At 40.3% G+C, this 25,294-nt stretch overlaps 1 protein-coding gene and 1 non-coding gene across 3 annotated transcripts in view; both read left to right on the plus strand.

Moving 5' to 3' along the window:
• Positions 1–25,294, plus strand: part of BAZ1A (bromodomain adjacent to zinc finger domain 1A) — a 120,493-nt gene that overhangs the window by 14,701 nt on the left and 80,498 nt on the right. The gene's annotated exons all lie outside the window — the stretch shown is intronic.
• Positions 13,744–13,804, plus strand: LOC115930639 (U7 small nuclear RNA). Its single transcript, XR_004067260.1, has one exon. It is a non-coding gene; the product is annotated as a U7 small nuclear RNA (small nuclear RNA).

Here is a 25,294-nt window from a genome sequence, read left to right on the forward strand (position 1 = left end):
GGATCTTATAAATCAACCACACTGTCCTATCAAGTGTGAAATAACAACATAATTTACCTTTTAAAGGGATGTACCTATACCAGTTTTGCTGCTATACAATAGTCATATATTTGAGTTCCTTTTTTATACCAGACACTGATTTAGGTGTTATGGATTAATGGCTCCCCAACTCACAAAGCCAAACATATTTGCTGCTTCTCAAATATGCCAGGCATGATCCCTGCCTCAGGGCCTTTGCATTACTCTTCTCTTTGTCTGGAATTTATTTCCCCAGATATCAACGTGGTGAGTTCTTTTACTTCTTCATGTCTTCCTCCATATCACTTTCATTGAAGCCTTCTGTCCTATCTGAAATTTAGCATTTTCTTGCCCCAACTTTTAATTATTTTATTTTATTTTAAAATTTATTTATTTTTTGCCTCCCCACCCTCGCCCCAACTTTTAAAACATTCTGATAAAAATTTTTTAAATTGTGGGCCAGGTGTGGTGGCTCAAGCCTGTAATCTCAGCACTTTGGGAGGCTGAGGCAGGTGGATCACCTGAGGTCAGGAGTTCGAGACCAGCCTGGTCAACATGGCAAAACCCCATCTCTACAAAAAATACAAAAATTAGCTGGGTGTCTTGTCTTCTCTGTAACTTGCTGTGAGCACTATTGACAACAAGGGAGTAGTCAATAGTCAATTACAGGCATGTGCCTATAATTCCAGCTACTCAGGAGGCTGAGGCAGAATTGCTTGAACCCAGGAGGTGGAAGTTGCAGTGAACCGAGATCACGCCACTGCACTCCAGTCTGGGCAACAAAGCACGAGTCTGTCTCAAAAAAATATTTTTTTTTAATTGTGGAAAAATACACAACATAAAATTAGTCATCTTAACCATTTTCGAGGATACAGTTCAGTCCTCGCCTCAACATTTTATATTTCTCTTCCATGCTTTGTTTTTTGTTCACCTTGGCACTATAACATATTTTCTTTATTTATTTTGTTTGTTGGTGGTTTCCTCCACCAGAATGTAAGCTCCATGAGCTCGGGAATTTTTGTTCGCTGTATTGCTAGCACTTAAAATGGCACATAGTATGTGAGCAGAGCAGGTATTTGTTCAAGTATAAATAATGCAAAACAAATTTCAAATAGAAGTGCTTTGAAGGCAGTGGTATGGTAGAAAGTGAGGGGAGGAAGTGGTTGGCACTTGAGCTAGGGTGGTCAGAGAATGTTGCTGTGGAGGAAGTGACATTAACTCTGAGAACAGAATGAAGGAGAAGGAACCAAACATGTCAAGAACTCGCTAGACAGAGGGAAAGGCCTGAAGTGGAAATAATTTAAAATATTGCTCTGGCTGCTGTTTGGTGAAATGATTGAAAGGAGGTCAAGCATGGAAATCCGGGAACCAGTTTGGAGGCTACTACAACAGGCTTTCTAGTGCAGATAAGAACTTTGAATCAGATGGCAGCAGTACAAATGGAGAGAATTGGATGGATTCAGGATATTTTGGGTGGAGAACCAACACGATTTATTCATGGATTGGATGGATGCTGGTTTGGGCAGGGGAATGTGTGGGAAAGGAGAAATCATGGATGATGAAATCGTGGATGATCTCAATTTTTTACCTTTAGTGGATGGTAAGATGGAGAAGCTTAGCTCATGCCTATTGTCCCTTAGCTCATGCCTATACTTGGGCAGGAGGATCAGTTGAGCCCAGGAATGCAAGTGAGCCGACTACATGATCATGCCAACTACACTCCAGCTAGGGTGACACAGCAAGACCCTATCTCTAAAATGAAGAAAAGACTGGGTGCGTTGTGGCTCACGCCTGTAATCCCAGCACTTTGGGAGGCCAAGGTGGGCAGATCATGAGGTCAGGAGATCGAGACCATCCTGGCTAACATGGTGAAACCCCATCTCTACTAAAAATACAAAAAGTTAGCCAGGCGTAGTGGCGGGCACCTGTAGTCCCAGCTCCTCAGGAGGCTGAGGCAGGAGAATGATGTGAACCCGGGAGGCGGAGCTTGCAGTGAGCCGAGATTGCGCCACTGCACTCCAGCCTGGGTGACACAGCGAGACTCTGTCTCAAAAAAAAAAAAAAGAAGAAAAAAGATGCAGAAGCCTCAGAAAGTAATGTATCAGTTTAGCCATCTTTGCACTCAAATCAGGCCTTGTTATTTTCTGATTGCTCTGATTTTGTGTTTCATGGACATGTTTGTGTTACTTATAAGTGACTTTTTTTTTTTGAGACTGAGTTTCGTTCTCATTGCCCCAGGCTAGAGTGCAGTGACGCAAGCTTGGCTCACAGCAACCTCTGCCTCCCGAGTTCAGGCGATTCTCCTGCCTCAGCCTCCCGAGTAGCTGGGATTACAGGCGCCCGCCACCACACCCAGCTAATTTTTGCATTTTTAGTAGAGATGGGGTTTCACTATGTTGACCAGTCTGGTCTTGAACTCCTGACCTCAGGTGATCCACCCATCTCAGCCTTTCAAAGTGCTGCGACTAAAGGTATGAGCCACCGCACCCGGCCTCATAATTGCTTCTTACAGGCTAGATACTGGGCTGGGTATATTGGGGTTTTGGAAAGAATTAAGATGCTCTAAGCAGCCTAGGCAACACAGTGAGACCCTGTCTCTACAAAAATTAAAAAATGAAAAAGCCAGCCATGGTGGCATGTGCCTGTAGTCCTAGCTACTCAGGAGGCTGAAGCAGGAGGATCACTTGAGCCCAGGAATTCTAGGCTGCAGTGAGCTATGATTGCGCCACTGTGCTGCAGCCTAGGTGACAGTAAGATCTGGTCTCAAAAAAAAAAAAAAAAAAAAAAAGATGCTCTTGAGTTCAGTTAAGAGAGAGACAAACATGCAGACTTGCTAAATATTAAAATTGTGAATAAGGTAACTCAAGAGCATCCAAGTTCAGTGTGGCATTGAGGCTAGACCTAGGTTCCCCACACTTAACTAACACTGAATAAGTCTTTTAACCTTTGCCAGATTGGATGATATCTCAGTGTTTAGCTTGCTTGTTCCAATCCTTTGCTCATTTTTCTTTTGGCTTGTTATCAGTATGTTTGTGGGAGATTTATATTAAATACTAGGCATATTAAGCTCTTTGTTATACTGCTACAAGTATGTTTCTGTTCCATTTTTTGTTCTTTTTCTTAAGTGTGCAATAAGGGTAAAAAGCCCTTTACTTACTTATTTATTTATTTTTTGAGATAGTTTCTCACTCTTGTCACTAAGGCTGGAGTGCAGTGGCGTGATCACGGCTCACTGCAGCCTTGACCTCCTGGGCTTGGGTGATCCTCCCACCTTAGCCTCCTGAGTAGCTGGGACCACAGATGTGTGCCACCATACCCAGCTACCTTTTAATTTTTCTGTATTTTGTAGAGACAGGGTTTCGCCATGTTGCCCAGGCTGGTCTCAAACTCCTGGGCTCAAGCAGTCTGCTAGCCTTGGTTTTCCAAAATGTTGAGATTACAGATGTGAGCCACCATGCCTGGCCCAAGACATTTTAAATATATGTAACAAATAATTAAGAAATAAAGAATAAAAATACAATAAACATCCATGCATTCTCCACTTGTGTTAAAAACTTAAGACAAATTAAATTTAAATTAAAAACTTCAGACAAAGCTTAATTGACCAAAGAACAATTAGCAAATCAGGCAGCCCCCTGAACCAGAAATAGGTTCAGAGTGACTCTGGTGCTGCTGTATGGTTGAAGAGGATTTATGAACAGAAAAAGAAAAGAGACATACAGAAAATGGAAGTGAGGTACAGAAATAGCCAGATTGGTTGCAGCTTGTCGCTTGCCTTATTTGAACACGGTTTGAACAGTTTGCTGCCTGTGAGTGGTTGAAGTATGGCTGCTGTGATTGGCTGAGACTTAGCTACTTGTTACAAGAGTAGGTTATAGTCTGTGTATACACCCAGTTAGATTATAGTTAACCATGTACAGAGAAACCTTTAGGCTGAACTTAAAATATATAAGGAAGCAGCATTAGGCTAAACTTAACACTTGGTATTATTATATTATTATTATTATTATTTGAGACGTAGTTACACTCCGTCGCCCAGGCTGGAGTGCAGTGGTGCGATCTTAGCTCACTGCAACCTCCGCTTACTGGGTTCGAGCAATACTTGTGCCCCAGCCTCCTGAGTAGCTGGGATTACAGGCCCGCACCACCAAGCCCAGCTAATTTTGTATCATTAGTAGAGATGGGGTTTTGCCATCTTGGCAGGGCTAGTCTCGAACTCCTGACCTCAGGTGATCCGCCAACCTCAGCCTCCCAAAGTGCTGGGATTACAGGCATGAGCCACTGTGCCGAGCCAACACTTGGTTTTAATAGGATACCTTTATCTCTGCTTTTTGTTTATAGTTTGAGAAAAGTTTTATGGGAGGGAGATAGTGATAGCGAAGGGCAGGATTTGGAGTTAGGCTTTGTTGGACAAATGACATCCTTTTGGGTTATTGCGAGATTAAAATGAAAATGTATATGTATGTATGTGTGTATTGTATACATTTTGAATTGCTATAGAATATGGTAGCATTTTACTGGGGGAATAATACTGCTGTTGACTTGAGGCTTATGTGCTGGTTAATTTTTTTTTCTATTGACTTTAATTTTCTATTGAAAGTTAAATTTTATGTTATGATTAAACTTCAAAGATGACTTGTAATTTTAACATTTTATTTTATTTTATTTCGAGATGGAGTCTCACTCTGTCGCCCAGGCTGGAGTGCAGTAGCGTGACCTCGGCTCACTGCAAATTCTGTGTCCCGGGTTCAAGCGAATTTCATGCCTTAGCCTCCTGAGTAGCTGGGATTACAGGCATCCACCACCATGACCAGCTAATTTTTGTATTTTTAGACAGGGAGTTGCCATGTTGGCCAGGCTGGTCTCGAACTCCTGACCTCAAGTGATCCACCCGTCTTGGCCTCCCAAAATGCTGGAATTACAGATGTGAGCCACCGCGCCCAGCCCACAATTTTAACTTTAGATCCTGAGTTCCGCATCATATATCCTTCTCTCTCTCTATCCCTTTCACTTAAATTTCAGTTAAAATAACTTTAAGATATAAACTTGCCTAAATTGACTAGATTTCCTTTGGTTTGAATTGTGCCTTCACCACATACTTACTACCTGTATAACTTTTTGGCAAGTTATTTAACATCACTTATCTCCTAGATTTCCAGTAAAGGGACTGCAGAATTACAGAGAAATGAGATAGAGACCATTCTTGTGTTGAATTAGTTGGTATAGGTACTCAGATCTGCTCGCTTCAATATTCTTTTCTTATTGTCTCATTTACTTTTAACTATCTCCCCTTGTCTTTTATCTTTGAGATGGGGTCTTGCTCTGTCGCCCTGGCTGGAGGGCAGTGGCACCATCTCAGCTAACTGCAACCTCTGTCTCCTGGGTTCAAGCAGTTCTCCTGCCATAGCCTCCCGAGTAGCTGAGATTACAGGCATGTGCCACCACGCCTGGCTAATTTTTTTGTATTTTTAGTAAAGACAGAGTTTCACCACATTGGCCAGGTTGGTCTCAAACTCCTGACCTTAAATGATTCACCCGCCTCGACCTCCCAAAGTGCTGGGATTACAGGCGTGAATCACTGCGCCTGACCTCCCCTTGTCTTTTTTGCATCTTTACAAGTATAGCTTAGGTGCTTCCTCCTCTCCACCAAGACTTTATGCTTTCAAAGAAGCAATCAGGTAACAGATTATTTTAAAAGATCCTTTGTTATTGTTGTGACAGAGTAGTAAAGAGAATAGCTGACTACTTGGCAAAGATAGGGGAAAGAAAGCATGATTTAGTTATTATTTAGTTGTTCAACTCTCCTCCACACCCTGATTACCACCTAGCTTGCCTGCCAAATGCACTGACATTTGTTCTCTGCTACTTCCTTAGAGCCTACAGGAGAAGTCTTGTGACAGGAACGCTAAATTGGAAGTTGAGTCTGTTCTTAAATACTTACCAGATGTTTTGTGTCTATATTATATCAGTAGATGGGAGGCAAGAACTTAATATTTCCATTTACAGATGAGGAAACAGATCAAAAGAAGTGATTTTTTTTTTAAATTGTTCAACATGTATTTATTGATCATCTGTACGCTTGCACTGTTCTAGATGCTGGAAATAGAGCAGTGAACAAAAAACCAAGTCATGGAGCTTTCCTTCCAGTCTTAACACAGGTAGTAGACAGGATTTAGATTCAAGGAGGGCTGATTTACAAAATCATTTCTTTCACTGTGCTCTTGGTTTTGGGTTCTGCCATTTATGATTAGCTGTATGGCTTTGAACAAGTAGTTTAAACTCTGTGAGCTTTAGTCTTTTTTCACGTATTAAATGAACCCCCCGCCTTATAGGGTTGCTTCTCAGGATGAAATGATGTAATAAATCTGATTTTTTTAAAAAGCTATATTATAGAATGTTGCCATTCATGTAGATGTCTTATTAATATTTCAGTGTCTTCATTGGGGAACATGCACTTTATTTTATTTTTTTTGAGACAGAGTCTCGGTCTGTCACCCAGGCTGGAGTGCAGTGGTGCAGTCTTGGCTCCCTGCGACTTCCGACTCCCAGGCTCAAGCCATTCTCATGCCCCAGCCTCCCAAGTAGCTGGGAATACAGGCGTGCATGCCACCATGCCCAGCTAATTTTTGTATTTTCAGTAGAGACAGTTTCATTATGTTGCCCAGGCTGGTCTCGAACTCCTGGCCCCATGTGATCTGTCCGCCTTAGCCTTCCAAAGTGCTGGGATTACAGGCATGAGCCATTGCGCCCCGCTGATTTTATTTCACTTTTTGAGACATGCCAGTGGTGATGTAAGGGCTGCAATAGCTATCTTTGCCATTACAACTTGGAATCAAATTCCCCTATTGTAACTGGAAGGAAACTCCAAAAGTTAACAATTTCTATATAGTGGACAGACATAGTTTTTTGTTTGTTTTTTAAGATGATCATCCCACATTTTTATGTGGTCTTTTTTTTTTTTTTTTCTTTGAGACGGAGTCTAGCTCTGTCGCCCAGGCTGGAGTGCAGTGGCGCGATCTCAGCTCACTGCAAGCTCCATCTCCCGGGTTCACGCCATTCTCCTGCCCCAGCCTCCCGAGTAACTGGGACTACAGGCACCCACTACCACGCCCGGCTAATTTTTTGTATTTTTAGTAGAGACAGGGTTTCACCATGTTAGCCAGGATGATCTTGATCTCCTGACCTCGTGATCCGCCCGCCTCAGCCTCCCAAAGTGCTGGGATTACAGGCGTGAGCCACCGCGCCCGGCCTATGTGGTCTTCTAAGAACGCCATGCAAACAGATTTTAAGCCATCTAAGTATTATTTCCTTTTTTTTTTACTTCACTATGTTGCCCAGATGGCCTCTTGGGCTCAAGGGATCCTCCCTCCCACCTTAGCCTCCTGAGTAGCTTGGACTACAGGCATGGGCCACTGTGCCTTGTTCTCATTGTCTTTTTTTTTTGAGCAAACACAATCATTGTTTAACGAAACGCTGGAAGAATGGTGAACTGGAACTCAAATACTTGGATGATTCACCCGTCTTCTGTCCCCTCCCCTGGAACTGGAGAATTAAATCAGGAAAAAAGATGTGGAAATCATACAACAAAGGAACATTTTGGACTCATTGTGTAGTCATCATTCAGTCCAAAGATAGAATTAGAGTTTGAGAGAATCTGAAAAATTGAGTCAAACTATAATCATAAATTTGGTAATTTTTAAAATTAAAGTGGGCTTTGGGCAACCCATTTTCAGACTTTTTTTTTTTTTTTGAGCTAGGGTCCCACTCTGTTGCCCAGGGTAGAGTGCAGTGCTGTAATCACAGCTCACCACAACCTCCATCTCCTGGGTTTAAGCGATTATTGTGCCTCAGCCTCCTAAGTAGCTGGGACTACAGGCGCCCGCAACCATGCCTGGCTAATTTTTATGTTTTTAGCAGAGATGGGATTTCGCTACGTTGGCCAAGATGGTCTTGAACTCCTGGCCTCAAGTGATCTACCAGCATCGGTCTCTCAGGGTGCTGGGATTTACAGGCATGAGCCACTGTACCTAGCCATTTTGAGACCTTTTTACAAGCATCTCTTTTTAAATAAGAATTGGCATGTTGATGTAGTCTTTGAAGTAGATATCAAAATGGTTAATTTGTGGATAGGTAGCTGTTTTTCTGCATAATTTCCACCTTTAACCTCTTCTACTTCACCAGTTCTACCTATCGTTCTTTGGGTCTGGAAGGAATCTATGTATCTGTCAAAACGTAGATATCTTCCGGGTCTGTGAAAGTCTACATTTTGCAACCACAGTAATGGCTATGGAATACATACTAATTCCATCTGGGAGAAAGTTGAGTGTGTGCAAGAGAAAAGATACTTGCTACAGAGAAGTGGCAGAGATTCTAAAATTTTGACTACTTGGAGAGTCAGCACTACCCTTAAGGAACCTCTGTAATATTGTAGTACGTAATCTTCTATTTAGCTAGCGTACAGACTACTTAATAGTTCAAATTCTTTGGAATACAACTTTAGACATAAAAGTAAGCTGAAAATCTAAAACTGGACAGGAAAGTAACTGCCACAGTGTTCATCCATGTGCTTTACTTCTGACTAGACTATAAAAACTATTCAAGAGCCTATTGACCTAAGTCCTATATTAAAATTAAAACATTAGTGTTAAACTGTCCCAAGTTGTTTTGGGATCCTCTTTGAACTTTTTGTTTGTTCGTTTGTTTTTGAGACAGGGTCTTGCCCTGTTGCCCAGGCTGGAGTGCAGTGGTGGGATCTCAGGTCACTGCAATTTCCATTTCCCGGGCTCAGGCAATTCTCCCACCTCAGCCTCCGAAGTAGCTGGGACTACAGGCCCATTCCACCACACCTGGATAATTTTTGTATCTTTTGTGGAGATGGGGTATCGCCATGTCGCCCAGGCTGGTCTCAAACTCCTGGGCTCAAGCAGTGCCAGCCTCGGCCTCCCAAAGTGCTGGGATTACAGGCGTGAGCCACTATGCCCGGCCTGACCTTTTTTTTTGGTCACAGGGATAGCTTATGTCTATTTGTGCGTACAGATATTTGAGTGACTGTCATAGTAGGGCTCTGATGGGGGATACAAAAATGAATACAAGTATTTTTCTGTGTAGACACTCAAAGTTTGAAGGAGCTAATAAAGGTTTATGAATAACTGAAAGAGAATAAGTTGCTATAAAAGAGGCACAGTTAAGATGTTCTGGGAGCTGAAAGAGTTTGTGGCAGATTTGAAGCAATATGTGGTAGAAGGTACTTCTAAAGGTGGGTATACTGACAGCAGCAAAAGTGGGACCTAATAGCAAAGGAGAAGCTGGAATAAGCAGCAGTTAAAAAACTCTACTGGCGGGTTGGTATAAAACTTGGTTGCATTAGAACACATTGCAGAACTGGAAGTACACTAACATTTATTGAGCTTTTCCTGTATGCTAGGCAGTGGGCTAGATGCTTTCATTTCAGTCCTCATAATCATAATGAGTGACCCAGAACTTTCAAATGTGATTTGCTCCACTCATCAGAAGTAAAGTTTATAAATTTTTTAAAATCTGTTTTTTTTCTATTAAAGTAAAAGATTCATGTATCAGAGAAAAATGCAAAAGATGAAAGCCTGGAGTTCATTTTCCAAATATTCCATTGAGAGATAACCACTATCAGAAATTTAGTGCATATTTCTCAACCGTTTTTTCTATACTATACTAACATAAAAAATTAGCAAGCAGCTTTTTCACTTAGTAATGGTTTGGATGTCTTCTCATATCAGAACACACAGATGTGTGCCTTTTTGTCTTCTTTTTCCCCTCTTTTGAGAGACAGTCTCACTCTGTCACCTAGTCTGGAATGCAGCGATCATAGCTCACTGCAGCTTTGAACTTCTAGGCTCAAGCAATCCTTCTGCTTCAGCCTCCCAAGTAGCTGGGACTATAGGCATGTGCCACCACACCTGGCTAATTTTAAAAATTGTTTATAGATAGTCTCCCTATGTTTCTCAGGCTAGTCTTCAACCGGCCTTGCGCGATCTGCCTCAGCCTCCTGAAAGTGCTGGGATTATAAGTGTGAGCCACCACACCTAGCCACGTGTGCTGTTTCTGATCGGTTTTACATGAACTGGTTAAACTGTTCCTAAAAAGCTTACTTGTAATATTGCCTTTTTCTGAGGATGGATAAAGTTTCTTTTGCTAGCCTGGTGTGAGTTCTCTCTTTGAAGATAATAAGCTGCCTTTTCTTTCAGCTTTGACTAACAGACCTTTTCCCTAATATAGGTTAAATCAGTAAAATGGCCAAATTGGATTTGCATCAGAGTTTCATTTATAGCTAGGTTTCCCCAAATATTATCCCCGTAGTATTTGGATTTAAAATGTATAAAATGTTATCAAGTCAAGAAACATTACAGATTATTGTTCAATATATGTGCTGCCAAAGTGAGCATGAGACTATGGTTCAGTATTGTTTTTAGAACTGCCTTGTAAAATGAAAATTATATAATTATTATTTTTTGAGACAGAGTCCCGCTCTGTCGCCCAGGCTGGAGTGGCGCGATTTTGGCTCACTGCAACTCCGCCTCCTGGGTTCAAGTGATTCTCCTGCCTCAGCCTCCTGAGTAGCTGGGATTACAGGTGCCTGCCACCATGCCCGGCTAATTTTTGTATTAGTAGAGACGAGGTTTCACCATGTTGGTCAGGCTGGTCTCGAACTCCTGACCTCAGGTGGTCCTCCTGCCTTGGCCTCTCAAAGTTCTGGGATTACAGGCATGAGCCACCACACCTGGCCTTAGTTATTTTTAATCTTATAAGCTGATATCAATTTAGGCATCAAGTGGTAATAAACCAATTAGGGCTCTTAACTATTCAGCCATTAAAGTATATTCCTGTGGACTTTCTATGTTGCATTGGTAGAATGCTTTAAGCAATTTAGATGAAGTAAAAGAAAATTAGCTGGGTGCAATGACTCATGCCTGTAATCCTAGCACTTTGGGAGGCCAAGGTGGGTGGATGTCTTGGGCTCAGGAGTTCAAGACCAGCCTGAGCAACATGACAAAACCCCACCTCTATAAAAACAATACAAAAATTAGCTGGGCTTGGTAGTGCATGCCTGTAGTGCCAGGTACTTGGGAGACTGAGGTGGGAAGATTGCTAGAGCCCAGGAAGCAGAGGTTGCAGTGAGCCAAGATTGTGCCACTGCACTGCAGCCTGGGTGACAGAGCGAGACACTATCTCAAAAAAGAGAGAAAATTTGCACACAAACCTATGATACAGAGTGTTAAGTACTCAGGGTATATTAGAATTAAAAATGAGAAAATTGATTTTTTATCTTTGGGTTCTTTTATATTGCTAGCCTAAATTAAATGCTGTTAATGAATCATAAAATGCATTAATGTTCAGGACAAAAGAGAGCTGCTAAATATATTGATGCGGTAAGATGAACATAAAAGATTCAAGCGACAAACAAATACAGTTATTTTGATTTAAATATGCATGCTTGGATGCCAGTGATTGGGTACATGTGGGATTAATCAAGTAGAAGTTTTTGAGAAAGGGTTGAGTAGAAATATGAAGAAAAAAATATAGATTAGCAGAAAGGATTACAGGAGGGGGACTTCTTATTTCGGCTCAAAGATAGTATAGATTTTTAGCAACACATTAAATTTATTGTAGTTCTTTTTCAGAAAGAAAGCTTTCATTTGGTCAGCTTACACTACCTTTTTTTTCCTCAATCCTGCTCCTTCTGTATATACTACTGAATTCGTAAGATAAAAATTGCTAGTTCCAGGACAAAAAAGTCTTAAGCAACATCTCAGCATTGTTTTCAGTAAACCCTGATGACCCTAATATGTTGATACAATTTTTTTTTTTTTTTAAGACTAGTCTCGCTCTGTCACCCAGTCTGGATATCGGCTCACTGCAAACCTCTACCTCCTGGGTTCAAGCCATTCTCGTGCCTCAGCCTCCCAAATAGCTGGGATTACAGGCATGCGCCACCGTGTCCAGCCAATTTTCGTATTTTTAGTAGAGATGGGGTTTCACCATGTTGGCCAGGCTGGTCTTGAACTCCTGACCTCAGGTGATACACCCACTTCAGCCTCCCAAAGTGCTGGGATTACAGGTGTGAGCCACCATGCCCGGCTGATGATACAATTTTTAATTTCTTAAAAAAGGGTTATTTGGGATAACTTCTTTTTTAAAAATTATTTTATTTTTAATTTTTTTTTAAGTTCTGAGGTACGTGTGCAGGATGTGCAGGTTTGTTACACAGGTAGGGATAACTGTTCTTTCTCTGGAATCTAAGTTAGAGTAGAACTATCTTTTTTAGGTATATATCGTTAGGTTTGCTGTATGTACCAGAGACCATCCAACCTAATTGGCTCCTGGATTGTCATTGCAAGTTGAACAGTTAACATTTAGAACGCTTATGCATAATAGTATAAATTGGGAAGTCATTTCTGGGAAACCCTTTTTTTATATGCTAAAAATTCATACATAGTCACAAAAACAAATGAAAATGGAAAATGACTCTGTTTCTAAACATTTAATTCAAATAGCATATAAAGCTATGTTGTAAATGTTTCTGCATGGACTCAACTGCTTGATGCTTCATAAAATAGTTCAATGAAGTTTAGACTTACCATACAAATTTCTTCAGTGTTCTGAGGGCTTCCAAATTGTAGTGGCTATCAGGAGCATCTGTCTAATGCCTCATAAGAAAGTCCTTGGTAAATGCTGGGGGTGAGAGTGGTTAGTTTTTATGGCATTTTCTTTATTCTTTACACTGATGCCATATGCAGTCAGCTGAGTCTCCACCAGGACTTACAGTCATTACTGTGGAGATCTTATTTAAGAAAGATGATTAAAATGGGGAGTGGCAAGTAAATTGAGATTCACCTTCTTTCTAATGTGAAAGGATATTCCGCGTTGGCTTTATTTTGTGTCTTTCAGAATTGATTAGCAGCAGGGTGGTGAAGTAGAATAGTAATGGTTCTGAAGTTCTTAGTTATCAGTGGCAGGCAAATATTATAATAGGCTCATCACATGAAAGAGGTGAGACTGTATAGCTACTTCTGACCTTAAATCCCCATTGGGGAGTTCATATCTACATGGTTACTACAGTTTCAGATCTGAGGAATTAGAGGCTCTTCTGGATAAAATAATCTCTCCTACATGTTTTTCTGCCTCCATCATGATCCATTCCTGTTGGGCCATATAAGATCAAAGTTTTCTTTTCTTTTCTTTTCTTTTTTTTTGAGACAGAGTCTTGCTCTGTCGCCAGGCTGTAGTGCAGTGGCACGATCTCGGCTCACTGCAACCCCCGTCTCCTGGGTTCAAGTGATTCTCCTGCCTCAGCCTCCCAAGTAGCTGGGACTACAGGCACATGCCACCACGCCCTGCTAATTTTTGTATTTTTAGTAGAGACGGTGTTTTTCACCATGTTAGCCAGGATGGTCTTGATCTCTTGACCTCGTGATCCGCCCACCTCGGCCTCCCAAAGTGTTGGGATTACAGGTGTGAGCCACTGCGCCCAGCCAAGATCCCAGTTTTTAATAAAAAACTTTTCTCATGGATAAACTTGAAATAATTTTGAGGACAAGGTAAAACTGTCATTTGTTTTCCATGCTGCCTGGGAGGCTTGTAGTATTTATTGAATGCAAGTGGAATTCATTTGACGTATGCATCAGAATTAGTTTAAAAATTGGGATTGTCTTTCTTAGACAAATTCAGAGGTCATCCAAAGATAAAGGAGAGAAGTGTTACAGCTCTTTTAGAATTGTCTAGCAGGCTTTCCAGTTTTTGCTGGAAAGCCCCTCTTCCCCTCCAAAAAAAGAAAAAGTTAAAGAAGAATTAAGAGAAATAACATGTGTAAAATAATTTTAAATAAAATGAAAAGAGTAGTAAAAGTATGAAAAAATACAAAACTAATCATCATTAAAGGCTGAGCAAAATCTTTTAAAATTAAAAACATATGCTCTAAATAATTCCGAGCAGGAGTTGGCACATTTTAAAAACACAAAGGTTCAAATAGTAAATATCATAGGCTTTGTGGTCCATATGGTCTTTGTCACAACTATCCAACTCTGCTATTATAATGCAAAAGTAGTCATATATAATAGATAAATGAATGAATATGGCTGTATTCCAAAAATATTAAGGAACACTAAAATTTGTTGCATATTATTTTACATATCACAAAATAGTCTTCTGATTTTTATTTTGAACCATTTAAAATGTTTTAACCATATGAATTTTAGGATTATTTTTCTATTTTTATGAAAAATAATGTTGGATTTTGTGTGTGTGTGTGTGTGTGTGTGTGTGTGTGTGTGTGTGTAGACAGGGTCACACTCTGTTGCCCAGGCTAGAATGTAGTAGCTCTCTGTAACCTTGAACTTCTGGGCTCAGGTTATCCTCCCAAGTGGCTGGGACTGTAGGCTTATGCCACCACACCTGGCTAATTTTTAATTTTTTTTTTTGTAGAAACAGGGTCTCCCTGTGTTGCCCAGGCTGGTCTCAAACTCCTGGGCTCACGTGATCCTCCTGTCTCAGCCTCCCAAAGTGCTGGGATTACAGGCTTGAGCCACTACGTCCAGCCAATTTTGGAATTTTGATAGGGATTGCATTGAGTCTGTAAGTTGTTTTGGGTAGGATGGACATTTTAACAATATTAACTCTTCGAATTCGTGAACACAGAATATGTTTCCATTTGTGTCTTCAATTTCTTTCATCAGTGTTTTAGTAGTTTTCAGTGTACAAGTCTTTCACCTCTTTGGTTAAATTTATTCCTAAGTATTTTATATTTTTATAGCTACTGTTCTCTTGGTTTGTTTTTCAGGTAATAAGTGTTTAAACCATTCTTAGCTTGCAAAGGTGATGAGCTGGATTTGGCCATGGACCGTAGTATACTGTCTCCTGGTACAAAGGAAAGGGTTAAATAAGGGTTGTAGGATAAAACCACCAGAGCCTAAAACCTCAGAGAATGGCATGCAAAGATGGCTTGATATAGTAGAAAGAGTCTTTGGGGCCAAACTGACTTGCTAGTTTTGGGAATCTTCTTTCCTAATCTGTAAAACTGGAAAAAAATAGCTATATTTATATGGTGGTTGTAGTAGTTACCTTTGCTGTATAACAAACCACCCCTAAAAGTTAGTGGCCTAAATCAGTAAACATTACACTTACAATTCTGTGGTTGGCTGCAATGTTCTTAGAGTCTGGGCTGACCTGGCTAGGACTAGATTGTCTAGGTCCTAGAATCTAGGATAGCCTTACATGTCTGGGGCCTCAGACTGAGGTAGCTAAAGTCCACTTCCATGTGACCTATTATTCTACAGGCGACTAGCCCTAACTTGTTCACAAGATGGTAGAAAGATCCCAGCAGCAAGAGAGAGCAAGCCCCAAAGTGCAAGAAAGTACAAGCCTCAGCGTGCTGTATGTTTGTTAGTGTTACACTGGCCAAAGGAAGTCACATGAGTAAATCCAGAGTTAATGTGGGAAGGGATCAGAAAGGTGTGATTCAGTTCAGTAACTGCAGCAGTCTGCCACAGTGCCTAGCACCTAAGGAACTCAGTAAATTTTAGATCCTCCTTATATTTGTCAGACAAGTGAAGAATCTGCCAGCTGTGATGACTCATCTTTTTTTTTTTAGCCAGTCCCTAGTTTTCTTACATTATAGTCACTGTTCTTGAAACTTGCTGTATGTCATTTTAGGGAGATGAAGACAAGACTACTAAACTTTTAAGAGTTGACCATGTGCAGGAACTATTCTAGGTTTTTGACATATACCCTTTTTTTTTTTCCCGTAAATTCAATGAGTGGGCACCCCTCAAATGTGAATGAGCCCTAGGGCCTTGGGAGAGCATACATGTACTATTATTTAATTCCCAGGATAGCCATGTGATAGTTGCTTATTTGGTCATTTTACAGTTTGAAGAGCCCATACACAGATGTTAATTAATTAAAATTTGCCCAAGGTCATGAGTGATGATATTTTCAAGCACAGGCAGTATCAGAACCAGAGCCCTGTTCTGTGCTTCTGTTTGGGAGGAATAAGTGTGTATGACAACATACTAAAGGATAGCAGTTAAGCAGGATTAAAAGATATTATAGTTAAATGCATTTATTGAACACGTACAATTTACTTTTCACTTTACTTGACTATTTTATAATTTTTGTCAAAGCGTGGTCAGATTAAGCTTTTAATCATTCGCTCTTAATGATTCAGGTTATGTTGTTGAGGGTTTGAAAGTCAGCATCTTAATCTGATCATTGAAGCAAAGAGAAAAATGCTTCAATAAATGGGTTGCCCTGCTGCTTAAATTCTTAACCATTGTACTAATCAAAGGGTATCTTCATTATTTTACTTGCGTACTCTGCAATGTTTAAGCCTTTTTCTTTTCTAGTATTTTGCTAGCAGATGAAAGAATGCTGTCTAGTGGCAACAAAAGGTGACAGCAAGTATGGGGGAAACAAATATTTCATTTATTTGTTGTCGTTCTGTCTTTTGACTTGAATTTCCAGGGATGAAAAATGCAATTGTTTGTGCCTTTTTTTTTCTTTGAAGGTAGTAGGCAGTATTCTGAGTTAGTAAAGTACACACAGGCAAATTTTATATAATCCATTCAGTAAGTATTGTGTGCTGGCTGCTGTTGTAGGCATTGGGAAAAGGGTTATGAATAAGACAGGGACTTGTGACTTAGATTCTAGTGCAAGGGAGATAAACACAAAAGGATAATTTTAGATATTTATTGGTGCTATAAACAAAACTTTGCATGCCAAATAATTAAAAAGTTAAAAAATATAAAAAATTTTTAAAAATAAAACTTGATAGGATGGAGTCTTGAATCATATATTTTTTATTTCAGCCACTTAAGTATCTTCTCTGAAAACCATGGTGCTAGATGCAACAGGATAATTAAATATGAGTAAATGATTAGTACTTAATTGTTCTCAGACATTATATTGGTGTTTATATTTGTAGTAGGGATAGAGTTTGCAAGGCAAGGATAAGTGAAATACATATGAATAACTGATATAGGACTGAATAAGGTAAATGCATTAAGGAAACATAAATAAGGCTGGGCGCGGTGGCTCACCACCTGTAATCCCAGCACTTTGCAAGGCCGAGGCAGGTGTGTTGAGGTTAGGAGTTTGAGACCAGCCTGGCCAACATGGTGAAACCCTGTCTCTACTAAAAATACAAAAATTAGCTGGGCATGTTGGCACATGCTTGTAATCCCAGCTACTTGAGAGGCTGAGGTGGGAATCGCTTGAACCCAGGAGGCGGAGGTTGCAAGTGAGCCAAGATTGCACCATTGCACTCCAGCCTAGGCGACAAAGCGAGACTGTCTCCAAAAAAAAGAAAACATAGGTAAGTCTTATTTGGCTAGTGATTATGTTACTAATATTCAAATAGAATGAATAAAGGGCATTGTAGTGCCAAATAATTTAGCCCTACATTAATAATTTGCTATGATTGGCAATCAGAATGGGCTGATATTTACATTTTAGTTTTCTCTCCAAAGATATGCTTGCAATTTCCTTCATCTCCTTCCAGTTAGTGAGTCAGTTAATACTGATTTTGAGGAGTTTGAGAGCATCCTGACCATCATGGTGAAACGCCATCTTTACTAAAAACACAAAATTAGCAGGGCATGATGGCGGGTGCCTATAATCCCACCTACTTGGGAGGCTGAGGCAGGAGAATTGCTTGAACTCGGGAGGTGGAGGTTGCAGTGAGCCAAGATTGCGCCATTGCATTCTGTCCTGGACAACAAGAGGGAAACTCCATCTCAAAAAAAAAAATATTGATTTTGTTGTTATAAATGTACCCTAAGGATGGTTAAACAAACCAAAAAAAAGGTTATGTTTGAGCTCCCCAAAAGGGGTCTACAAGTAGGTGGTCTAGCTAGAAAATACCAGCTAGAAGAATTTGAGAAGGGAGTAATAAGTATAAGTTTTTTTTGTTTTTTTTTGTGTTTTTTTTTGGGGGGGGGGAGACAGAGTCTCACTCTGTCGCCCAGGCTGGAGTGCAGTGGTGCAACCTTGGCTCACCACAACCTCTGCTTCCTGGGTTCCAGCAATTCTCCACCTCAGCATCCCGAGTAGCTGGGATTACAGGGGCCCACCACCATGCCAGGCTAATTTTTGTATTTTTAGTAGAAACGAGATTTCACCACGTTGGTCAGGCTAGTCTCGAATTTCTGACCTCAGGTGATCCACCCGCCTCGGCCTCCTAAAGTGCTGGGATAACAGGTGTGAGCCATCTCGCCCAGCCTAATTTTATCATCTTAGGTAGTTGTGCATATAATAATTTCATTGTAAATTCTTTCAGTTGTTTTTATGTACTTTATTTTGATGTACATAAATCACCTGACTTTGATTTGACTAACTCAGGTTGTACGAGAGAAAACACCGGTATAATGCTTCTTTCTGAAAAAACAGGGATTTTTAAGATTGATTTTTATATGCTTACAGTTGAGATGGAGACAAACTTTAGGACTCCCTTTACATATTTTTTGCATTACACAAAACTCTGTGGCTTTTCTTCTAATAAGTATAGGCAGGACCAATCTATACTTCAATGAGATTTAACAAGTAGACCTACCTCAATTAGCCAGGTTTGTAGAAAAGCAGTAATTATTTTTCTTTTAAGTTAAAGAATGATTTAAATCAAATAAAAACTTGTATTCAGATAAGCTTTTATTGTAAGTAGTTTAAACTAATAAAACTTTGCTAAATGTGTTACTTTCACTCTTATTTTAAAAATCAGTTTTATAGAATTTGCCTAAGCTAAAATTCACCCTTTTTGGTAGAGTTCTGACTTAAAAAATTTTTTTTAATTGTTCTTTTCTTTTTTAAAAAATTAATTTTAAAACTAGGAAATGCTCATTTTTCCTTTTTTTTTTTTTTTTTTTGAAACAGAGGCTCGCTTTGTCGCCCAGGCTGGAGTGCAGTGGCACGATCTGGGCTCACTGCAAGCTCCGCCTCCCAGGTTCACGCCATTCTGCCTCAGCCTCCCGAGTAGCTGGGACTACAGGCACCCGCCATGCCCAGCTAATTTTTTGTATTTTTAGTAGAGACGGGGTTTCTCCATGTTAGCCAGGATGGTCTAGATCTCCTGACCTCATAATCCGCCCGCCTTGGCCTCCCAAAGTGCTGGGATTACAGGTATGAGCCACCACGCCTGGCCTACTTTCTTTTTTTTTTTTTTTTTGAAAGATAGTTCTGGCTTAGTCGCCCAGGCTGGAGTGTAGTGATGTGATCTCAGCTCACTTCAGCCTCCACCTTCTGGGCTAAAGCCATCCTCTCGCCTCAGCCTCCTAAGTAACTGGGACTACAGGCGCACACTACCATGCCGGCTAAATTCTGTATTTTTTGTAGACATAGAGTTTCACCATGTTGCTGGTCTTGAACTCCTGAGCTCAAGCAATCCACCTGCCTCAGCCTCCCAAAGTGCTGGGATTACAGGCGTGTGCCACTGCGCCCGGCCAAGTTCTGAAATTTGACACAGTCATGTAACTCACCACAATCAGGACACACAGCGTTTCTATGAACCTCCACACAATTCATTTCTGCCGCTTTGTAGTTAACCCTTGCTTCACCTTCTAGCCTTTGACAAACCACTGATCTGTTTTCTGTCCTGAAGTTTGCCTTTTCCAGAATAAAATATATATTGAATTATAGCCTATTTCTGGACTTTATTCTCTTCCATTGATCTGTTTGGCAGTCCTTTCACCAATACTACAGTGTCATCATTACTGTAGCTTTGTGTAGTATTTATTACTTTCATCGTGTATTTATTTGTCTCATGGAATGAATACTTTTCATTGGAGTTAATATTTTGTTAATGTTTATCATCAGTATTTTAAAATTAAACCTTTTTTGCGACTACTGTAGGTTCACATGTAGTTGTAAAATAATTGTTTCCTGGCCAGAAATGGTGGCTCATGCCTGTAATCCCAGCACTTTGGGAGGCCGAGGTGGGTGGGTCACCTGAGGTCAGGAGTTCAAGACCAGCCTGGTCAACATGGTGAAACCCTGTCTCTACTAAAAATACAAAAATTAGCCGGGTGTGGAGGTGGACGCCTGTAATTCCAGCAACTTGGGAGGCTGAGGCAGGAGAATCGCTTAAACTTGGGAGGCGGAGGAGGTTGCAGTGAGCCGAGATTGCGCCACTGAACTCCAGCCTGGGTAACAGAGGGAGACTCTGTCTCCAAAAAAAAAAGAAAAAAATAGTTTCCCTCATGATATTATCTTGCAAAGTTATAGTACAGTATCACAACCAGAATACTGACATTGATATAGTTATAATACAGAACATTTCTACAGGGCTCCCTCATATTGCTCTTTCTCTTCAGATTTTCAATCTTCTGAAACAGATACGACTTGAAATCTATATTGCCAGTAACTTTCAAATTTAAAAACCTTATTCAGGTTCTGTGATTCATGAAGTGAATTTTACACAAATGTTTATAAAGTGATCAGTGTTTAATAAATATCTAGCACACCTAATAGATTGCCTTTCCTTAACAGCGGGATTTGCCTTGGATGCATATAATGGAAGTGTTTAATGGCATAAACAGAATGGAAGTTTTTGTCTTGTATAAAATGAGTCCAGAAGTGTGTAGTGTAGGGCTGGTATGATAGGTCCACAAAGTTGTCAGGAACTCAGGCTTTTATTTGTTTTCTGCTTCATCATCCTGTTGTTGTAACAATCGTTTTCATTGTTCAGGATGGCTCAAAATAGAGGAAAGACAAGAAGCCTTTTCCTATGCATTTTTCACATTGAGGCCAGTTAGTTTGAAAATACTGTTACTATGTTGAAACAAAAGATCACTTGTCAAATCTGTGGTGGCTTTTCATATTTAATGTGTTGTTGTCTCTGATCTTAAAATGTTAACCTTGCTGTAAGGAGGCAAGACTATCTTACATGTTTGTGTCAATATGCTGGCCGGCACAAAGCTGAGCCCACAAACAATTGAATACCTATTTATTTGAATATACTACTTAGAATTTTAAAGTTTTTGGTAGTTTTAATTAATTTGGTTGATTCTGCAGCCACACTAATTAATAAGGCTTTAATAAGATACTTTTGAATACTAAAGAGGTTAAGCAGCATATTAATAATATCCAGATATTTGGAAACTAATTAGAAATATGTAGGTTTTAAGCCATGGATTTTGTGTCTAGAATTTTCTTTCTAAAGATTTTTGTGGCTGGGCTCAGTGGCTCATGCCTATAATCCCAGCACTTGGAGAGACTGAGGCAGGAGGATTGTTTGAGGCCAGGAGTTCAAAACAAGCCCAAGCAACATGGCAAAAACCCATCTCTACAAAAAAAAAAAATTAGCTGGGGTAGTGGTATTCGCCTGTAGTCCCAGCTACTTAGGAGGCTGAGGTTAGAGGATTGCTTGAGACTGGGAGGCGGAAATGGCAGTGAACTAAGATCACACCACTGCACGCCAGCCTGGGCAACAGAGACCCTGCCTCAAAAACGAAAAAAAGAGACTTATTAGTATTATATATATCTTTTAATAATGGATTTAGTCTTCAGTAAGAATCTAGTGATTATCATCTTGTGATATTTAGACTTATAATAGGTCAAATGCCAGTTGGAGAAATAATAAGGTTCTGTAGTCCATAAAGGGTCTCAGAACAGTTAAAAATGAAACATTCTTTTAGGCCAGGCATGGTTGCTCATGCCTGTAATCCCAGCACTTTGGGAGGCCGAGGTGGAAGGATTGCTTGAACCCAGGAGTTTGAGGCCAGCCTGGGCAGCATAGCAAGACCATGTGTCTACTAAAAATAATACATTTTTTAAAAGGAAACATTCTTTGAGCTACATTGACGTATTTCTCTAAAAAAGGAATTATAAACAAAGCAATCTTTTCCTTTTTTCTCATTGACAAGTAATTGACATAATTCACACTCTTTTTGTGTGAATAGCTGACTCGCTCAAATGCTCTGGTTTCTTCCACTTAAAATGAGATATCACATAAACTTAATTTAAGGTTTTTGTTTTTTAACTCTAAACTTCAAATTAATCAGTTCACTGTTAGAAAATATTGACTTAATTGTCCAAGCATAGTATTTTTTATAAATATTCTTGCAATTGTATTACTAGAAAATAAAGGTTAATGAGGCAGAATGGGGAGCAGTTGTGAAGTATGCTGTAGATTCAGCATATTCAATTTTTAGAGACCCAAACAGAGGGTCGGTCTCTTATTTTAAGTAGGTCTTCCCAGGCTTCTAGATCTTCTTTCCCTTTGCTGTTAACTATTTACCTTCTACCCCAAATACCCTGTAGAAATTCTGCATGTATCTCAGTTATAGAAAGTTTTATAATTTGCTTTTGGTCCATTGAATTTTTGAGATATAAATTTAAATGGCCACTAAAAATAGCTTTTTAGGGGAAGGTATATACATTCCAGACTATCCTCATAAAAAGCTATTTGCAGCTGGGCGCAGTGGCTCACGCCTGTAATCCAACACTTTGGGAGGCTGAGGTGGGCAGATCACCTGAGGTCAGGAGTTCAAGACTAGCCTGACCAACATGGAGAAACCCCGTCTCTACTGAAAATACAAAATTAGCTGGGCGTGGTGGCGCATGCCTGTAATCCCAGCTACTCGGGAGGCTGAGGCAGGAGAATTGCTTGAACCCGGGAGGCAGAGGTTGCAGTGAGCCGAGATTGCGCCATTGCACTCCAGCCTGGCAACAAGAGCGAAACTCTGTCTCAGGAAAAAAAAAAAAACTATTTCCATGTTCAGCTTATTACAGATTTATGACTAATTAATGTTGTGCCCTTATACTGTACTTGCTCCTGTTCCACAGTCTTGCTTTCACTCTGAAATGTGTTTAAGTTGTTAGTACTTTAAGGAGCCTTGCATTGCCTGGGCTTAAAGTTGTGAAATGCCCTTGGGTCAACATAATGCTTCCATTCCCTTCAACTCTAATAATAGAGTGGAAAATTAGAAAGTATATGGGCTTAAGAGTCACACAGTTAAAGTTTTGGCTGTACCATTACTGGTTGTGTGACTGAGAGCAAATTACTTAAATCCCTGGGCAGGGTGCAGTGGCTCATGTCTGTAATCCTAGCACTTTGGGAAGCAAGGCGAGTGGATCACTTGAGGTCAGGAGTTTGAGGCCAGCCTGGCCAACATAGTGAAACCCTATCTCTACTAAAAATACAAAAATTAGCTGGGCATGGTGGCGCGTGCCTGTAATCCCAGCTACTGGGGAGGCTGAGGCAGGATAATTCCTTGAACCCTGGAGGCAGAGGTTGCAGTGAGCTGAGATCATGCCACTGCATTTCAGCCTGGGCAACAGAGCGAGACTCCATCTCAGGAAAAAAAAAAAAAAAAAAGGAAAAAAAAAATCTGAGCCGGAATTTCATCTTCTAGAAAATGTATAACTTATGGAGTTGATTGATATATAAGGAGAGACATATATGTAAATTACATATTTAATCTGGCACACATGAATGCTAATGATAAGGACTCTTAATCATTAACTTCCACTGTGTTCTCAAATAATGGAGCATAACTTTAATTCAAATAGTTTCTATGCTCTTGAAGATCCTCTAGCTGGGTCTTAATTCATGATTCTCTGTTTTTTTACATACACTCCTGTAAACTTCTTTGAACTCCCTAGAATCAAGAAATGGTAGCAAGTGGTTGTGAAAGACATAGACTAAGTCTCTAGAAATCTATTAGAAGGTGTTGACTTGGCATCTTGAGTAGCATAAGTTTAGCTAAGTACCTATGGGAAGGGCTAGCCTTGATTAGATTGACAAGGAATGCTACCGGTGGTTTGGTTGTGCTACAAAGTCAATAGTAGCATTGACAATAATTACTACAATTTATATAATTTACTTTTGGGCAATGTCCCTGTGTTGCACTGGTTTCCTTCTCCCTAATTCCTCTGTCAGGGAATTGTATTTCTTTCTGTTGGTTTTAAATATATTAGTCCTCAAATTATTGTAGCCCTGTGGGACCTACTGTGGTCAGTTGTTCCCACTGATGACTGTCAGACCACTTTAGGCCTCACATCAACTGTACTTGGGTTCAGAGTAGACTCATTTACCCTGTATTTGCCTCATGACCACCACCACTGTTACCACTTAAGGGGCATTCACCTGGGCTCTGCCAGCAAAGATCATCTCTGTTTCTAACTTGAGCAACCTTGTCATAGGGTCCCTGAAAAGCTTCCTTCATTACTTCCCAGAAGCCTTAGTAATATTATGAGCCCTGATAGATCTGATATCTAAGCCCTTCAAAGGCAGATCCATTTGATTTCTTTCATATTTTTTACAGCTCATGTTACTAAAGTACAGAGCCTTTTTATCAATAGGCTACATAATTACCTAACAGGTTTTGATACGATTTCCTGTAGTTGTTCCTCTTGAGAAACACTGGTTTATTTCTACCAGTCAGTGGTGAAAGTCAGCCTGCAGTTCTTTAGACATCATTTCCGTTTGCTACCAATGTAGGATTGGTAATTGAGCCTCTTCTCGAGCTTTTCTCTTAGAATAAAAAAAGTTTTTTTTATTTTAGTAAAGTAAATATAAAATTTTTACTATTTTTGTCATTTTAAGTGTGCTAAGTGTGCAGTTCAGTGGCATTAAGTACATTCACAGTGTACTTAATGTTGTACACAGTATTGTGTAAATATCACCACTATTTCCAGAACTTTTTCATCATCCCAAACAGAAACTCTGTAGCTATTAAGCAATAACTCCCCATTCTATCCTTCCCCCGGCCTCTGGTAACCTTTATTCTATGTTCTTTCTCTATGAGCCTATTCCGGATACTTCATATAAGTGGAATCATATATTTGTCCTTTTGTGGCTCATTTCACTGAACATAATGTTTTCTTTTTTGTTTGCTTGGGGTTTTTGTTTTGTTTTGTGAGATGGAGTCTCGCTCTGTCGCACAAGCTGGAGTGCAGTGGTGTGATCTCTGCTCACTGCAACCTCCGCCTCCTGGGTTCAAATGATTCTCCTGTCTCAGCCTCCCGAGTAGCTGGGATTATAGGCGCACACCACCACGCCCGGCTAATTTTTGTATCTTTAGTAGAGACGGGATTTCACCATGTTTGGTCAGGCTGGTCTCAAACTCCTGACCTTGTGATCCACCCGCCTCTGTCTCCCAAAGTGCTGGGGTTACAGGCGTGAGCCACCACACCCAGCCAAGCTTGGGGTTTTTTTTTGTTTGTTTTTCTTTGAGACAGTGTCTTATACTGTCGCCCAGGCTGAAGTGTAGTGGTGCACTGCAGCCTCAACTTCCCAGGCTCAAGCGATCTTGCC

Source organism: Gorilla gorilla, chromosome 15, assembly GCF_029281585.2.
Source record: "Gorilla gorilla gorilla isolate KB3781 chromosome 15, NHGRI_mGorGor1-v2.1_pri, whole genome shotgun sequence".
NCBI lineage: Eukaryota > Metazoa > Chordata > Mammalia > Primates > Hominidae > Gorilla > Gorilla gorilla.